Source organism: Lactuca virosa, chromosome 3, assembly GCF_052849685.1.
Source record: "Lactuca virosa cultivar CGN04683 chromosome 3, Lactuca_virosa_CGN04683_v6, whole genome shotgun sequence".
NCBI classification, from domain to species: Eukaryota; Viridiplantae; Streptophyta; class Magnoliopsida; order Asterales; family Asteraceae; genus Lactuca; species Lactuca virosa.
Genome location: NC_136428.1, coordinates 289,970,605 through 289,988,963, shown reverse-complemented (window position 1 = coordinate 289,988,963; position 18,359 = coordinate 289,970,605).

Sequence of the window (18,359 nt, the reverse complement as noted above, 5' to 3'; positions counted from 1 at the left end):
CACATGACTGGAAGGAGGGAAGAGCTAAGGGAGTTTCGGGCTCTTAAGGATGGTAGATGTGTCAAATACGGGAATAATTCATATGGCACAATCAAAGGCTACGGAATAATCACAAACGGGGTATTCTCAATCCGAAAGGTAGCATATGTAGAGGGATTGCAGCACAATCTCATCAGTGTCTCTCAACTGGTTGTGGGAACTAGCTTGAAAGTTTCGTTCGATGATGAAGGTTCGGAGATAGTTGAAAAGAAAACGAAGGTTGTATTGTTAAAATCCAAGCGAAAAGGAGAAATGTATCCTCTGAATCTCAACCCAATTCGAGGAAAGCCAGCTGTTTGTCTTTTAACGAAAGCACATTCTGACGAAAGTTGGCTATGGCACCGAAGGCTTTCATATCTCAAATTCAAGGACATTAACAAGTTGGTTATCGGTGATCATGTACGAGGACTTCCATTTCTCAAATTCGACAAGGAGCACCTGTGTGCATCATGCGAAATGGGAAAGCAAAGCCGAGAGAGTCATCCCACAATTGTCAACACAAAGATAATTGAACCTCTTGAGCTACTTCACATCGATCTATGTGGTCCTTCGGCCATAGAAAGCATCGGTGGTAGTAAGTACATTTTAGTTGTTGTTGATGATTTTTCACGTTTCACCTAGGTTTTCTTTCTTAAACAGAAATCAGAGGCAACTCCAAAGCTTAAAACATTCATATAGCAAGTTGAACTTCAATTGAGAAAGGTGGTTAGAAATGTCTGAAGTGACAATGGGCTGGAATTCAAAAACCAAGAGTTTGAAGAATTTCTCGCTGAAAAAGGAGTATCTCACAACTTCTCTGCTCCCTATACTACACAGCAAAATGGAATAATTGAGAGACGAAACTGTTCGTTATGTGAAGCGGCCCGAACCATGCTAAGTTTCGCTTCTTTACCTCTGTACTTCTGGGCTGATGTAATTCCTGCTGCCTGCTATACCCAGAACCGAACCTTCCTCAACAAGAGATTTTTCATCACTCCATACGAAATCTTGAACAATCGCAAGCCAAATGTCAAGTTCTTCCATGTGTTCGGTTCAAGGTGCTTCATTTTCAACTCAAAAGAGAACTTAAACAAGTTCGATGTCAAGGTAGATGAAGGGATTTTTCTTGGTTACTCGCTAACTTCAAAGGCATATAGGGTTCTGAACAAACCTTCAAAGAAACTTGAAGAAACCTACTATGTCACCTTTGATGATAATTATGTGAAGAAACTGCAATCTAGCAAAGTACCAAAAGAGGAAATTTTTCCACAATCAGGTCAACTCTCGGTTCCTATTTCCAATCTATTTGAGGAATACATGTTGCTCTTTGATGAACCAGAGAAAGCAATTCATTCTAAGGCAAAAGCAGCTGACAATAAGATCGATAACTTGAAGAAAATTATTGATGAAGCAGCTAAAGAAATGGAAAGCGAACATCAAGGACCAACCGAACAGCCGGGTCAAAACAAACCTCGAGATCAAAGCGAACCTAAAGATCAAGGAGAACCCCAAAGATCAACCGAACCTACTCATAAATGTTCTACATTCCAGGGGGAGATTTCATCTACACCAAGACGACCAGACATACAATTCCAGGGGGAGAACCTACCTCCAACAATGACCCATGAAAGTCCAATCGAGGGGGAGATTTCTGAACCGGATGTTGAGCTAGTCTCGTCATTCAAGGGGGAGAAAAGCAATACGAACGACGAAGATTCTCAAACAGAATTCAAAGAAGAAATAAATGCTGAATTGCATTCTGCCTATGATCCAAACTACCATTCTCTCACAAAATGGACAAACGATCATCTAAAAACTCAAGTAATCGGTAAAACATCTAAAGGAGTTCTTACTCGGTCTCAAATAAAAGAAAAGCAAACTGCTCTGTTCTCTCAAGTAGAATTTTGCATGTTTAATTCGTTCGTCTCAAAAATAGAACCAAACACGGTTAGTATTGCACTCGATCACTCCGATCGGGTGCAGGCAATGCAAGACGAACTCCACGAGTTTGAGCGAAATCGAGTCTGGAGACTAATTCCCACACCAAAGGATGCATCTGTGATTGGATTGAAATGGGTATTCAGGAACAAGATGGATAAAGAGGGGAATGTGATTCGCAACAAGGCAAGGCTGGTAGTCAAGGGATATTTTCAAGAAGAAGGCATAGATTATGAAGAGACCTTCGCTCCTGTAGCAAGGTTAGAATCAGTTCGGATCTTCCTGGCATACGTTGCTCATAAGAATTTTGAAGTCTTTCAAATGGACGTCAAATGTGCATTCTTGAATGAAGAACTGGAAAATCATTGTTGAATCGGTGTGTTTAATCTGAAATATCGATTGGAATAATGGTTTAGTTGTTTATCGATTGTGGTGAAATTGATGGCTTGCTTTCGATTCAAACTCGATGGGTCAAACGAAAAAGTCAAAATCAGAATCGTGACTACAATCGGAACGAATAATATTGAATTTGGAATCGGAATGGTCGTGTTCGCAATTGCTTGTCATCGATTAAAGTCAAAATTTTGTGTTGAGGAACAAAAACGATTCCTAATTGCTTTGAAGACCTATTCACAATCATCAAGTGGGTCTCGTAATTGGGGCTTAAATCAATCGGAACTGAGATTGTTGAATAGAAGCGAACCGACTCGGAATCGAAAATAATACTGGACTCAAATTTGCAACTATGTGCTCGGAACGAATGATTGATTCAGAGTTTTGATTCCTTGGATTCGTGGTTGACTGAGATTCGCAGCGAGATTAAAATCACTTGATTCACAATGAAAAGATTTGAAATTGAGACTGCGAATGGCTTGGATTCGCAAGTTTGCGCTCGAAACGAAAGTATAAATGGGAGTTGTTTGGATTCGTGTTCAAATTATGAATGTTCGCTGTTTGGAACTATTGGATTTGTAATTAAGTCATCGTTACAGTCGTGTTCTTTTAATCAGAGATATTTGGGAAGAAGCCTGAAAGAAAAGGAGAGAAGGAAGGTCAATCCTCCAAAGTTTCAACCCCCAAGAAGCGAAAGGCTGAACAAGCAGCCCCTACTGCTCCAAAGAAGCGAAAGATTAAGAAGAAGGCTCACAAGCCGAAGGCTACTTCTCCTTCTTCAAGTGACTCTGAGTATGTTCCATCTGAACATCAACCCGAACCCGAGTCCGGTGCTGATGACGCTTCTCAACCCGAAAGTCCAATTCGCGGTAATTCACCTCCACCCTCACCAACAAATGAAGGTAATCGAAACTCACCTCCTCCTTCTCCTACACGTTCGGTTCGTATTATTATTGCTCCCTTGCCACCTCCAGACTCATCATCAACTACAACTTCCATTCCTATTCCTACCCCGTTATTCACCGAAGTTACCACAACGACAACTACTACAGCCGAACCGACTGTTCGCGTCAACGTATCTGATACGTGGCCACCTATTCTCGAAACTGAAACCCCAGTTACCTCAAAACCTCTATCCCCACCTCCCTCACACGATTCTGACACTGTTCTTGGAGGAACATAAATGAAGTTTGATTCTGTTTACTTTATCCCATACAGAGTGCAGAGCGATGATGATGATGATGCTCCTGTCACTAAGAGGCACATCAAAGATCTGAATAACAAGCTTGATCAATTGCTTTCTTCCTCTTCTACTTCTAATAATGCATATTATGAAGCAGCAATCGAGGCTCTGTTAGAAACCGTTGTCAAAGAGCATGGCACTTCCATTTCCAACGCTGTCAACCCCATTGATGCTTCCACTTCCAACTGTCATAAAGCTTTTATTGTCATTGAAGAATCATCCAGAGAATGCAAGCAACCGACCGAAAATGTCGAAAAACTAGTTTCTAACACTCATATTTTTCTTGACTCTCTTCAGAGTGCAGCTCAGAAGAATGCTCAGTTGGTGAATGCTTCGGTTGATACTCTTACTCGCTCCCTACAAGCTGAAAAGAAGCATTTTGAGGAAACGCGAAAAGCTATTCAGTCTGCCAACACTAAGCTTCACACATCTGTTGATGCGCGTTTAACTCAGCTTGAAGCCGAACTATTTGTGGAGAACAAGATAGTGGATGAGTTGGATAAACGAACCTCTCAACTTAAAATTCAGAACTTGAAGCTCAGGACTGCGACTAAGGAGATTGAAGAGCTTAAGTCTGAGCGAGCTGTTGTCATGAGCTTTGTTGGTGATGTGCACTCCATTCTTCTACATCTTTTGGAAGCTCATGATTCGGTCCTTACAATCTCTATTCGACGCCACTTGGCTGAGAAGTTGAGACCTGCTCTCGATATTTTGAGCAGAATAGAAGGTTTTCCGGAGTCTGTTGTCCCTCCGAAACAAGGGGGAGAAAGTCTTACACAGGGCCAATCCAAACCACCTCCAATAAGCAAGCCCATCAATCAACCGAAATTCACTACTGATCCGAAGGGTAATGAACCTTCGGGCAGTATGAGGGACAAGCGAAAGAAGATAATTGGTGATGATGATGAGGATGATGATGAAACCGAAGATGTGGTTGTCACAGAAGAAAAAGGTTCTAAAACTGAGAGCCTCAAAACAAAGCCAACTGATAAAGAGCTTATGGAGAGGGTTCGTAAAGCAAATGAAGAAATTGAAAGGGAGAGGAAAGAGAAAGAAGCGAACGACATACTTGAACAGAGGAAATAAATGTTCCCTCTATGGACTATGGAAAGCTCTTGAAGGAAGTCATTGAAGCTCCTAGCTCACATTGGCTCGAACCGGTTCTTTCGTTCGATCTTGAGAACTCCAAGGATTCTCAGTTTGATATGCCATTCACCCAAAAGGCATTCATCTTTCACTGTTTTGAGCCAATAGTTCCCATCCCCTCTCCAGACCCGAAGGTTAATCGCGACTTAATCGAGTACTATCTTACATTCTCTAAACCTCAATACCTGACTTAGAGCAAACAGAAAATCACTACAGTCAAGGTGTTGAAACCTATTTCAGCAGGGAAATTTATCAATGTCAAATTCAAAGTGACTCGAGGCTCAAACAGTTCGGTTCACATGATCTCCCTTGCTGATCTTCCAAATTTGAATCCTCACGATTGGATTCTTCTGAACAATATTTTGCTGACCAATCAACAAGAGTATGAGCCTATCATAGATCACATTAAGCGAATGCTTGTGTGTTGCATTCTTGAAGTCGCAAAAATGAATCAGGAAATCACCTCTGCCTTGAGAAGGAGGCCAACTATCAAACCAATTGGAAAGGCAAGCGACATCAACTTGATGATGAAGGGTAGAATTGACCCTCAGTTCCACACAGTCATGTTCCTCAGGGGCGAAGGTCAAAAATGCATGTTCGCTCTTGTCGACAAACACCTGTTCTCCACTTCCTCCTTGGAGCACATTCTTGAAATCATACACAGGTGCAATGAGAACAGTGAAGCCGATAAGAAGATGTTTACTGATATGCTTCGGTGGTATATTCATTTTCGTCAACCTCTTCTTGCCATCATCCCCAAGCTGTTCAAGACTGTGAAGAAAGTTACCGTTACTCAACAGAAGTGATCTCTCGCCTCAATAGGCGCAAAGGGGGAGATTATTGAGTCTATGGGTTGCGCCATTGGGCTTAGATAGTTCGGTCCATTTTGTATTCACGGTTTGGGCCTGTCCAACTGATTGTTTATTATTAGGGTTTAGTATTTATGGTGCATGCATGCATCGTTTTTGATACACTTCTGAATTTTTCGTTTGCAAGTACTCTAACCCTAGCACGCCTCTAAAGTAGAAGTTCTTCATCGAGCTCTTCTGAGGTGTTGCAGTTTAATCATTCGACATTCGTTTGATTCTCAATTGTGTTCATTGTTTTCTATTGCTTTTTATTATATCATTGATATCTGTTTGAATCTATCGATCAAAGAGAACTTTATTCTCATCACTAACACTTCATGGACTATCCATAAGCTTAACCCATCACAAATCAATTATGGATCATTAGCCCAATCCATATGTATCAATTTAATTACTCTCTTTTGATCACTAAATTACTTCTAAATTAATTCTTGATCCATACTAATTAAATAATATGATTCCTCAATTAATATATTATACTTATAATATATTAATAAATCATAAATAACCTCTTACTCAAATATCCATCTATAAAATTGTTCTGGTGAAGGCAACCCGAAATGGTCCATACTACTATCGGTTCAAGTACATATCAGTTATAGTTATGGGCTTAGACACCTAATCCAACTGTCTCCCACTTGGATAAGTCTAATAACTTTAATTGCCACTTGGATTAGAAACCTAATCCAACTGTCTCCCACTTGGATAAGTCTAATAACTATAATTGCCAATGCAACTTAGAATCCGATTAGCAATCGTAGCTCTCAAAAAACCGTTGTCATATTCTGATGCATCCATTAGATAAGTGATCATATAATCCTCTGTTCTTCAAGATATCGTGTGGACTAAGACATGGAGTAAAGTCATACTCCTTGTCCAAAATTTTGTTTCCCGATTTCCGATTTGTTTGACATAGAACTTAACTGAACACATCAACTTAGTCCTGATCGGGCCTGACACATAAGCCAAAACAAAATCATCGAGGGGCCCAAGATATCGCTTTTAATCCTCTTAGGATAAAAGGAACAGATAAACTCGACTTATATGCTTGTACTAATTACTTGTTAAATCATACACAACAACACGTTTTATAACATCGAGTTACCGATGTGTTTTTGCACTATCAATGTACAACCAACTCATAACCAACAACTCATATATCTTAGTTTGAAGACTATATGATATTATCATCTCACAATCATTCGTGATAAATTCCATGAAGTGATTCATGTGAGTTTGGGTTTAATCCAATACTCAAATCTTATTTCAAGAGCACTCATGAATGTTTGTAGCAAACTTTGCTATGTCTAACACCTTAGACAATCTTACAAAAACCCATTCATGACAGTCTACTTTCATAACCTACTTCTAAAGTATGATCGACTGTGGATGGTTTGAATAATCTTATTATTCTGGAAGTCAAAACATGCAAAATGAAACAATAGTAAATAATTGACACGAGATAGTAACTTTACTTATAAATAAAACTCCTTTTATTCAATCATCAAATCTCAATTTCATTTTAGCTATTACAAGTTTCTAAAAGCTATCTAATCATTAAAACTAATATCCTCCTTTAGCCCAATTCTCCTAGCGTATTGCAAGTGCTAAACCCTACTCAGTCCCTTTGTAAGGGGATTTGTTGGGTTCTCTTCTAACGATACCCCCTTCATCACAAGGAGTCCTTCTTCTATTCGATGTCTTATGAAGTGATATTTTCTGTTGATGTGCTTGGATCTGCCATGATCCCTTGGTTCCTTGGCTAAGGATACCGCACCCTCGTTGTCACAGAAAATCTCCACAGGCTCCTTTGAAGCTGGTACAACTCCAAGGTCTCCAATGAAGTTCTTCATCCATATTGCCCCCTTTGCTGCTTCGCTTACTGCTATGTACTCTGATTTGCACGTTGAATCAACCACAGTTTCCTGTTTGGAACTTTTCAATGTTATTGCTCCTCCATTAAGGGTAAATATCGAGCCCGACTGAGAGCGGAAATTGTCTCTGTCGGTCTGAAAGCTGGTGTCACTATACCCTGTCACTCTCAAGTCATAACTCCCACCGAGGGTAAGGACCCAATCCTTAGTCCTCCGTAGGTACTTAAGAATGTTCTTTACCGCAGTCCAGTGAGCTTTACCAGGATTCCCTTGATATCTTTTGACCAGGCTCAAAGCAAAGGCTACATCGGGGTGAGTACAAGTCATAACATACATGATCGATCCAACAACAGAAGCATATGGTATTCGACTCATTTCAGCTATATCAGCCTCTGTACTCGGACTCTGAGTCTTACACAATTTGGTATTGCTCTGGATAGGTAATTCTCCTTTCTTGGATTCCTCTATGCTGAAACGCTTCAACACTTTGTCCAAGCAGGTACTTTGACTAAGTCCTATTAGTCTTTTACTCCTGTTTCTCAATATCCTTATCCCTAGAATATAAGCAACTTCCCCGAGGTCCTTCATAGCGAAACACTTCCCAAGCCAGGACTTAACCTCCTGCAAGGTTGGAATGTCGTTTCCTATGAGCAATATATCATCCACATACAACAAGAGAAAGCTAACTATACTCCCACTAGATTTGACATATACGCATGACACATCCTCGCTTCTCAAAAATCCAAACTCTTTGACTTTCTCATCGAAACAAATATTCCATCTACGAGATGCTTGTTTCAATCCATAAATGGATTTCTCAAGCTTACACACTCTATTAGGGTACTTTGCATTGACAAAACCCTCTGGTTGATTCATGTAAACATCTTGAGCCAACTTTCCATTAAGGAAAGTGGTTTTAACATCAGTTTTCCATATTTCATAATCATGAAATGCAGCTATGGCTAGCATAACCCTTATAGATTTAATCTTAGCCACTGATGAGAAGGTCTCATCATAGTTAACTCCAGGAGTTTGATTGAATCCTTTCGCAACCAACTGCGCCTTATAAGTGTGTACTTTCCCATCCATGTCGGTCTTCTTCTTGAAGATCCATTTGCACCTGACTGTCTTACGGCCTGGTATATTTTCAACCAAGTTCCAAACTTGATTGTCATACATGGACTGAATCTCGCTGTCCATTGCCTCCTTCTATTTAGCAGACTCAGAGCCTGCCATGGCTTCCTTGTAGTTTTTAGGTTCATCCAAGTTTACGAGCGTACTATCACTGATAAATGTATCACCTTCAGAAGTAATATGGAAACCATAAAACTCAGGTGCCTGTCTAACTCTACTGGAACACCTCAGAGGTAAGTACTCGTCAATCTGTTCAACAGGAGTTTCCTCCTCAGGTTGAGCGCTAGTGTTTGAGGTTACTTCATCGCTTATCTCTTGAAGCTCTTCAAGATCAATTTGCCTCCCACTGTCCTCTTGGCATATGAACAAAGACAACATTGTCACTCGGTCTATAGAAGAGATATCCAAAGGATTTCTGTGGGTAGCCGATGAAAATACATCGCTCACTTCGAGGTTCGAGCTTGTCATGAGTTTCTTTTCTCACAAAAGCCTCGCAACCCCAAACCTTGATGTGTGCTGACGAGGGAACCTTCCCTATCCACATATCGTGAGGTGTTTTGGAAACCTTTTTAGTTGGGACTAGATTAAGGATATGGGCGGTAGTCTCTAAGTCATACCCCCAGAATGAGATAGGTAACGAAGCTCGACTCATCATAGAACGAACCATGTACAACAAGGTTCGATTGCGCCTCTCAGCCACACCATTAAGCTGTGGTGTCCTAGGTGGCGTCAATTGTGAAACAATTCCATATTCCTTAAGATAATCGTAGAACTCGATACTAAGATACTCTCCTCCTCGATCGGATTAGAGTATCTTTATCTTCCTGCCCAGCTGATTCTTCACTTCTTGTTTAAACTCTTTGAACTTTTCAAAGGTTTCTGACTTATGCTGGATTAAGTAGACATACCCATATCTACTATAATTATTAGTGAAAGTCACATAGAAGCGGCTAGCATCCCTTGTGGCGGTTTTGAAAAGTCCACACACATCTGTGTGTATGAGATCCAAGAAACCCTCACCCCTTTCACATGAACCAGCGAAGGGTGACTTGGTCATCTTTCCAAGCAAACAAGATTCACAAGTTTCATCTGACTTTATGTAACGCCCCGTTCTAAGAGTAATTATTCATGGATCCCCGAGATCAAGAGTAAGGGCGTTTCGGTCTTTTATGGGCAATGGGTTTTATTCGAGAAGGTTTCGGGTCGGGGTGTGTTGCTAGAAGCGTAGGGCTTCTCGCCACCTTTTCGTGGATATAAAGTTCGTCGGAAACGGGCTTAGAATAAAGGAGTTATGACACTTTGAAGATAGTGTCAATAATGGTCCCTAAAGGAAATATTTGGCAAAGGGGTCCTAGGCATGCATGGAGTGCATGCGTGTAATTGGCTGGGAACGCCCAGCGTAAGCTAGTTTACGCCCAGCGTAGAGCGGTTAAATGAACGCAGGTGTTGGGGGAGTACGCCCAGCGTACAGGATGTACGCCCAGCGTACGTCCAGTGTCCAGAAACCCTAATTTTAGGGCCAGCCACTATATAAGGAACATTATGGTGCCAACCCTGAAGGGTTTTGGAGCATTCTAACACTTCATAAGTGTACATGCAACCCTAATAACCTTGAATCTATGTTTTCTCTATATACATGCAAATTTCTTTTCAAGGTTCTTTCCTAACTAGCATGGCATGGGGATTACATAGAACATAAAACTAGTAGAAATACATACCTTGTTGTTGCTTAGATTCCTTCAAGACTTTGTGAGCCTAGCACCCCAAATGTTGTGCCTCAAATGCTTCACACAACACCACAAGACTTGGAATATCTTGAGAGAATACTTCTTACACTTGAAAATCGGTTATGCCCTCACTAGAAACACTAGGTCACGATTTTGCTAGCCATAGGGTTCCTTTTATAGTGTTGTCACAATTAGGGTTTACATATGAATGCCCTTAATTGTCATGACTCTTGATTTCTCATGACACATGGGTTTGTAACTCCCATGGACTATCCATGGAGCTCCATATGGTTATAACCAAACCCATAAACCATGGATCATTAATCCACCATAAAAGAATTGATGATTGTCATAATCAACCCTATATATTTAATTAGTCTCACTTTGATCACCAAATTAATACTAGATTAATACTTGATCAATACTAATTAAATAATACCATTATTAATATATTAGAACTTATAATATATTAATAATCATAAGTGCCTTATTCTCTCATCTAGTCTATCCAAGTATTGCAATGCCATGCAACCTGAATAGACCATGTCGGGTCGGTTCAAGTACATACCAAATAAAGTTATGGATTTAGACACTATATCCAACAGTCTCCCACTTGGATAAGTCTAATAACTATATTTGCAGATATGACTTCAAAATCCGACTAGCAATCGTAGCTCTTTCAAAGTCTCTCGGAACTGAGATGATGATGATACGCCATTTAAGATAAGTGATCATATAATCCTCTGTTCTGAAGATATCAGCCGGGCAAACACATGGAACATGGTCTTACTTATTGTCCAGCATTTGTTTCTCGATCTCTGATTTGTTTCGACATAGAACTAAATTGAACACATCAATTAGGTTCTGACCGGGCCCGGTACATAGGTCAAAACCAAATCATCGAGGGGCCCAGATATCGCTTCTATTTCTAGAAGGAACAGATAAACTTCGACTGATATGCTTGTACTAACTACTTGTTGAATTATTCACAAAGGCACGTTTTATGACATCGAGTTACCAATGCGTTTTCGTGCAATCAATGAATAACCAACTCATAGTCAACAACTCATATCTCTAGGTTTGAAGATTTATATGATATTACCGTCTCACGATCACTCGAGATAAATTCCATGAAGTGATGCAAGTGAGCGTGGGTTGGATCCAATACTCAGCCCTTATGAGTACTCATGAATGTTGTAGCAACCATTGCATTATCCAAAGCACTTTTAGACAAATCATACAAGCCAAATTCATGACAGTCTTAAATCAATACTTACTTCCAAAGTTTGACTGACTGTGGATGGTTTGAATAATAACATAATTATTCTGGAAGTAAAAACATGCAAAATTGAAACATAGTAAACAATCAACACAAGATAGTAACACCTTACTCATAAATAAATAACAACTTTTATTTATCATCAAATGTCAATTACATTTTACAAGTTTCAGGAATCTAATTATTGAAACTAATATCATCCTTTAGCCCAATGCGCCTCGCATGCTGTAAATGCTTAACCCTGCTCAGTCCCTTCGTGAGGGAATCTGTCGGGTTCTCATCTGATGATACCCTCTTAGCCACGAGGAGTCCTTCTTCTATTCGATGTCTGATGAAATGGTATTTTCTGCCAATGTGCCTAGATCTCCCATGATCTCTCGGTTCCTTAGCCAAAGCAACCGCACTTTCGCTGTCACAGAAAATTTCCATTGGCTCCTTTATAGCTGGTACAACTCCAAGGTCTCCGATGAAGTTCTTTAGCCATATCGCCTCCTTAGCTGCTTCACTTGCTGCTATGTACTCTGATTCACAAGTAGAATCAGCTACTGTCTCCTGCTTGGAACTTTTCCAAGTAATTGCCCCTCCATTTAGGATAAAGACCCGGCCTGACTGAGAGCGGAAATTATCCCTATCAGTCTGGAAGCTAGCATCGCTATATCCTTCCACTCTCAAGTCATCACTGCCTCCGAGGGTAAGGACCCAATCCTTAGTCCTCCGCAGATACTTGAGAATGTTCTTTACCGCTGTCCAGTGTGCCTTGCCAGGGTTCCCTTGATATCTACTGACCATGCTCAAAGCAAAGGCCACATCAGGGCGAGTACAAGTCATAGCATACATGATCGAGCCCACAGCGGAAGCATATGGTATATGACTCATCTCAGCTATCTCATCCTCTGTACTCGGACTCTGAGTCTTACTCAGCTTGGCATTACTCTGGACGGGTAATTCCCCTTTCTTGGATTCTTGCATGCTGAACCTCTTCAGCACCTTATCCAAGTAAGTACTTTGACTAAGTCCAATTAGTCTCTTACTCCTATCTCTCAATATCCTTATCCCTAGGATATAGGCAGCTTCCCCAAGGTCCTTCATAGCGAAACACTTCCCAAGCCAGGACTTAACCTCCTGCAAGGTTGGGACGTCGTTCCCTATGAGAAGTATGTCATCCACATACAACACCAAGAAGCTAACTATGCTCCCACTAGCCCTGACATACACACAAGACTCATCCTCACTCCTAGAAAAGCCAAACTCTTTGACTTTCTCATCAAAGCAAAGATTCCATCTGCGAGATGCTTGTTTCAATCCATAAATGGATTTATCAAGCTTACACACTCTATTAGGGTATCTTGTATCGACAAAACCCTCTGGTTGAGCCATGTAAACATCCTCAGCCAACTTTCCATTAAGGAAAGCGGTTTTGACATCCATTTGCCATATTTCATAATCATGAAATGCAGCTATGGCTAACAATACTCTAATAGACTTAATCTTAGCTACTGGTGAGAAGGTCTCATCATAGTCAACTCCCGGAGTTTGAGTAAAGCCCTTCGCAACCAGTCGCGCTTTGTAAGTATGTATCTTCCCATCCATGTCGGTCTTCTTCTTGAAGATCCATTTGCACCCAACTGTCTTATGACCTGGTACATTGTCAACCAAGTTCCAAACTTGATTGTCATACATGGACTGAATCTCGTTGTCCATAGCCTCCTTCCATTTAGCAGACTCAGGGCCTGCCATGACTTCCCTGTAATTATTAGGTTCATCCAAATCTATTAGTGTACTATCACTAATAAATGTATCACCTTCAGCGGTGATGTGGTAACCATAATAAAAATCAGGTGTGTTCCTCACCCTAGTGGAACGTCTTGGAGGTACAGACTCATCTATCGGATCAACAGGAGTTTCCTCCTCAGGTTGGTCGATAGCATTTGAGGTTCCTTCACCACTTGACTCTTGAAGCTCTTCAAGGTCAATTTGCCTCCCACTGTCCCCTTGGCTTATGAATACTCTCTCACGAAAGACTCATCTTCTTGCTACAAAAACCACATTATCACTGGGTCTGTAGAAGAGGTAACCAAAGGATCTCTGTGGGTAGCCGATGAAAATACACCTCTCACTTCGAGGTTCAAGCTTATCATGAGTCTCACGCCTCACGAAAGCTTCACAACCCCAAATCTTGATGTGGTCCAAATTGGGAACTTTCCCAGTCCACATCTCGTGAGGTGTTTTGGCAACCTTTTTAGTAGGGACTAGATTAAGGATATGGGCGGCAGTCTCTAAGGCATACCCCCAGAAAGAGATTGGTAACGAAGCTCGACTCATCATGGAACGAACCATATCCAGCAAGGTTCGATTGCGCCTCTCAGCTACACCATTCAACTGTGGTGTTCTGGGAGGTGTCAATTGTGAGACAATCCCACATTCCTTAAGATAGTCAAGGAACTCAATGCTAAGATACTCTCCTCCCCGATCGGATCGGAGCATCTTGATGTTCCTGCCCAATTGATTCTCCACTTCCTGCTTAAACTCTTTGAACTTTTCAAAGGTTTCTGACTTATGCTTGATTAAGTAAATATATCCATATCTACTGTAATCATCAGTAAAAGTCACATAATAGCGATTAGCATCCCTTGTAGCAACTTTGAAGGGCCCACACACATCCGTGTGTACAAGGTCCAACAAACCTTCACTCCTATCACAAGTACCTGTGAAGGGTGACTTTGTCATTTTTTCAAGTAAACAAGACTCGCAACTATCATCTGACTTGAGGTCAAATGATTCCAAGACTCCAGCCTTTTGGAGTTGCCCTATGCGCTTCTTGTTAACATGTCCAAGACGACAATGCCACTAGGATGCTTTATCCAAGCTATCTGAAGAATCAATATAAAACACATTATTTCCTAGATTGTCTACAACATTCACGGCTTCATATACACCATCACAAGGTAATGCTTTAAAGTAAAATACATCATTGTAATAAACATTAATAGCACCATTTTTATTATCAAATGAAAATGAAAAACCTTGTTTGTACAAGCCATGAAAAGAAATAATATTTCTCGCCGTTTCGGGCGAGTAACAACACTTATTCAAATCTAACATTAACCCATTATTAAGCAATAAAGAATAAACTCCTATCTTGGTAACAGGTGATGCTTTCCTGTTGCCCATGACTAAGTTTATCTTCCCGTGCTCCACTTGCTCACTTCTTCTTAGTGCCTGCAAATCAGTACAAATGTGAATACCACAACCTGTATCAAGCACCCAAGAATTAGCATTAGATGAGTTATTAGACAATATTGTGTGAATACCTGCATGGGTGGGTTTAACCTTCCCATCCTTTACATCTTGCAGATATTTAGGGCAGCTTCGCTTGAAGTGTCCCTTATCCTGGCAATAGAAGCACTGTGCTTCCTTTGGGTTTGAAGAAGGAGTAATGGGACCTTTCTTTGTCCCACTTGAAGAGGAACCATCAAGAGTCTTACCCTTGGTACCCTTCGAAGGGCTTTTCCTCTTCTTACCTTTTCCCTGCCCAATAGCCAGAACAGGGGCTGTTGAAGGAGTAGAAGTAGCAACCGCTTTACCCTTAAGGCCATTTTCAGCTGTCCTTAAGAGTCCTTGAAGTTTTCTAAGTGTGACTTCCTCCTTGTTCGTATGATAAGTCATACAAAACTGATCATAAATTGGAGGTAAGGAATGGAGAATGATGTCAATCGCCATTTCCTCACGAAAGTCAACATTTAGCCTCAGCAACCGGTCAACGAACCTTTGCATCTTCTACAAGGGACGGGTGATGGGTTCACCATCCTTCATCCTTGCGGTTATCATGGAGGAGATGATTTCATACCTCTCCTGACGCATGCTCTGATGGTACCTTTCCATCAGATCCAGGTGCATCTCATAGGGGTAGAAATCTTCATAGGATTTTTGAAGTTCAGGAGTCATGGTGGCCATCATGATGCATGCTACTTTAGTAGCATCCTTTTCATGTGCAACAAACTCCGCAAACTCTTCAGGAGTAGCAGTGGCTTCATTCACAACCTTAAGCTCCCTATCGAGGACATATTCTTTGTCCTCATAGCGGGTAATCATTCTGATGTTTCTGATCCACTCATTGAAATTGGATCCATCAAAGATGACCTTACCACACAAGTTTATAAGGGAAAAGGAGCCTGTTGGGTTTGAGCCAGAAACATTGTTGGAAGACATCTGAAAGGAAAGAAAGACAAGTTTCATTAGATTAGGAATCCTTAATAATTCACCCAAATGAAATATTAAGGCTAGGATCCAACAAACTATTTATAGTTGGAAGAGGGATGCCGTAATCCATACTATAAAATATTTGAAGGTAGGTAAATGATGATTTACCAATTTCCACCATAAGAACGAAATATTTTATTATTAGGTTTTATTGGTTTTGAAACTCCTAGATCTTTTGAGATACATTGAACTTTTCAATGGCATGTTTGAATCTCGATTGTGCCCTCTCAAGTTTGTGACTGGGATGCCGAGGATCACAAACAAGGTGTGAATAACCATACAAATTGACTTGGTACCCTCAACAATATTACCTAATCGATGTGCCGGTTAACCACACACGCTCCACCGATCTATAATAAAGTCAAGTTACCCTTTGCCACTCTTACTAGTCCATGTTAGTGTGTCGGTTAACCACACACGCTCCACTAACGACTTGGTAAGGTACAAAGTGTAATTTTATGGGCTAGCACCAATTTCACATTTTCCTAAAGTAACTAAGATTGGGAATTTATAATGTATAGTTACTTTATAATTCATTATACTTTTAACGAGTATTTAAAGTCGTATCCTACCCGTTCGGCTAACGACCCTCCACCGATCAAGGAAGCGGTGGGTGAGAGTGGACACCCATTAAGTCACCATTTTATAGGCAACAACCTTATACCCCCCTTATAGACCGGCTTCGTGAATGAGGCCTACTAACGGTAAGAATTACATATTCTTATACATATCTATATAATAAAATTATAATAATAGTATAAGTGTTGATTTTTAAACTTTTTTTTTTAAATCTAAGGTTTAATTTGGAATTAAAGTATTAAAGTGTAAGACTTTTCAAATTCCAACACTTGAGGGCAAGATTTGAAACTATTCCAAGTCTCTTCAATTTGTAACTTATGAGTTTTAATGGTTCATAAAAATGAAGACTCTTCATTTTATGAAACCTCTTTAGTTCTTTAATCATAATTAAAAGAAGTGACTTTTGGTTATCCATAACTTGAGGACAAGTTATGGACACCATCATAACCATTAAGATCATGAATTAAACACACATGGAGGTTACCCATAATTCCTATGATCTTCTAAACTCATATGAACACAAATTCATGTCAAGCAATTTCAAGAAAATCATATAAACATATACAATACTTGAAAATTGATAAAAGTCATGTAAAATGGGTTAACATAATCATTATCATTTTGAAAAACAAATTTTACAAGTCCAAAACAGATTGGGATAATGATCTTAATCGATTTCCAGCAACAAAACTCGAAAAAACTGCCCAGCACGCTCCTACTCGTCGAGTGCATTATTCTACTCGTCGAGTAGGATGAATTTGTTCATGGACTCGGCGAGTCCTCCCCATGGACTCGGCGAGTCCAGTCGTCAGAGTGCAGAATTTTCGATTTTTAAGCAGTTTTGCATCAAGTATACAGAAAACAATCCTAGGCTCTGATACCACTGAAGGGTTTTGGAGCATTCTAACACTTCCTAAGTGTACATGCAACCCTAATAACCTTGAATCTATGTTTTCTCTATATACATGCAAATATCTTTTCAAGGTTATTTCCTAACTAGCATGGCATGGGGATTACATAGAACATAAATCTAGTAGAAATACATACCTTGTTGTTGCTTGGATTCCTTCAAGACTTTGTGAGCCTAGCACCCCAAATGTTGTGCCACAAATGCTTCACACAACACCACAAGACTTGGAATAACTTGAGAGAATACTTCTTACACTTGAAAATCGGTTATGCCCTCACTAGAAACACTAGGTCACGATTTTGCTAGCCATAGGGTTCCTTTTATAGTGTTGTCACAATTAGGGTTTACACATGAATGCCCTTAATTGTCATGACTCATGATTTCTCATGACCCATAAACCATGGATCATTAATCCACCATAAAAGAATTGATGATTGTCATAATCAACCCTATATATTTAATTAGTCTCACTTTGATCACCAAATTAATACTAGATTAATACTTGATCAATACTAATTAAATAATACCATTATTAATATATTAGAACTTATAATATATTAATAATCATAAGTGTCTTATTCTCTCATCTAGTCTATCCAAGTATTGCAATGCCATGCAACACAAATGGACCATGCCGGGTCGGGTCAAGTACATACCAAATAAAGTTATGGACTTAGACACTATATCCAACAAACCCTAGCCTCCATATCTGCTCTCTTACTCTCAGAAACCCTAAGTAGCCGTTTTCTTCCATGATTGTGGATATTTGACCTTGGGGAGCTTGGTTTGGCAAAGGAGAGCCTAGGAGAAGAAAGAAGAAGTTGTCAAGGAAGGAGTTGGGTGGCTGGAGCTCGTAGATTTGGGAAGGCATCATCTTCTGGAGCCCTTTTGAGGTATAAAGTCTCTTGCTTGACATCTATTTTGTGTAGATCTAGGTGTTATGAGGTTTTGACACCATTTCTTGTCCCAAAAACCCCAAAGTGATGCAT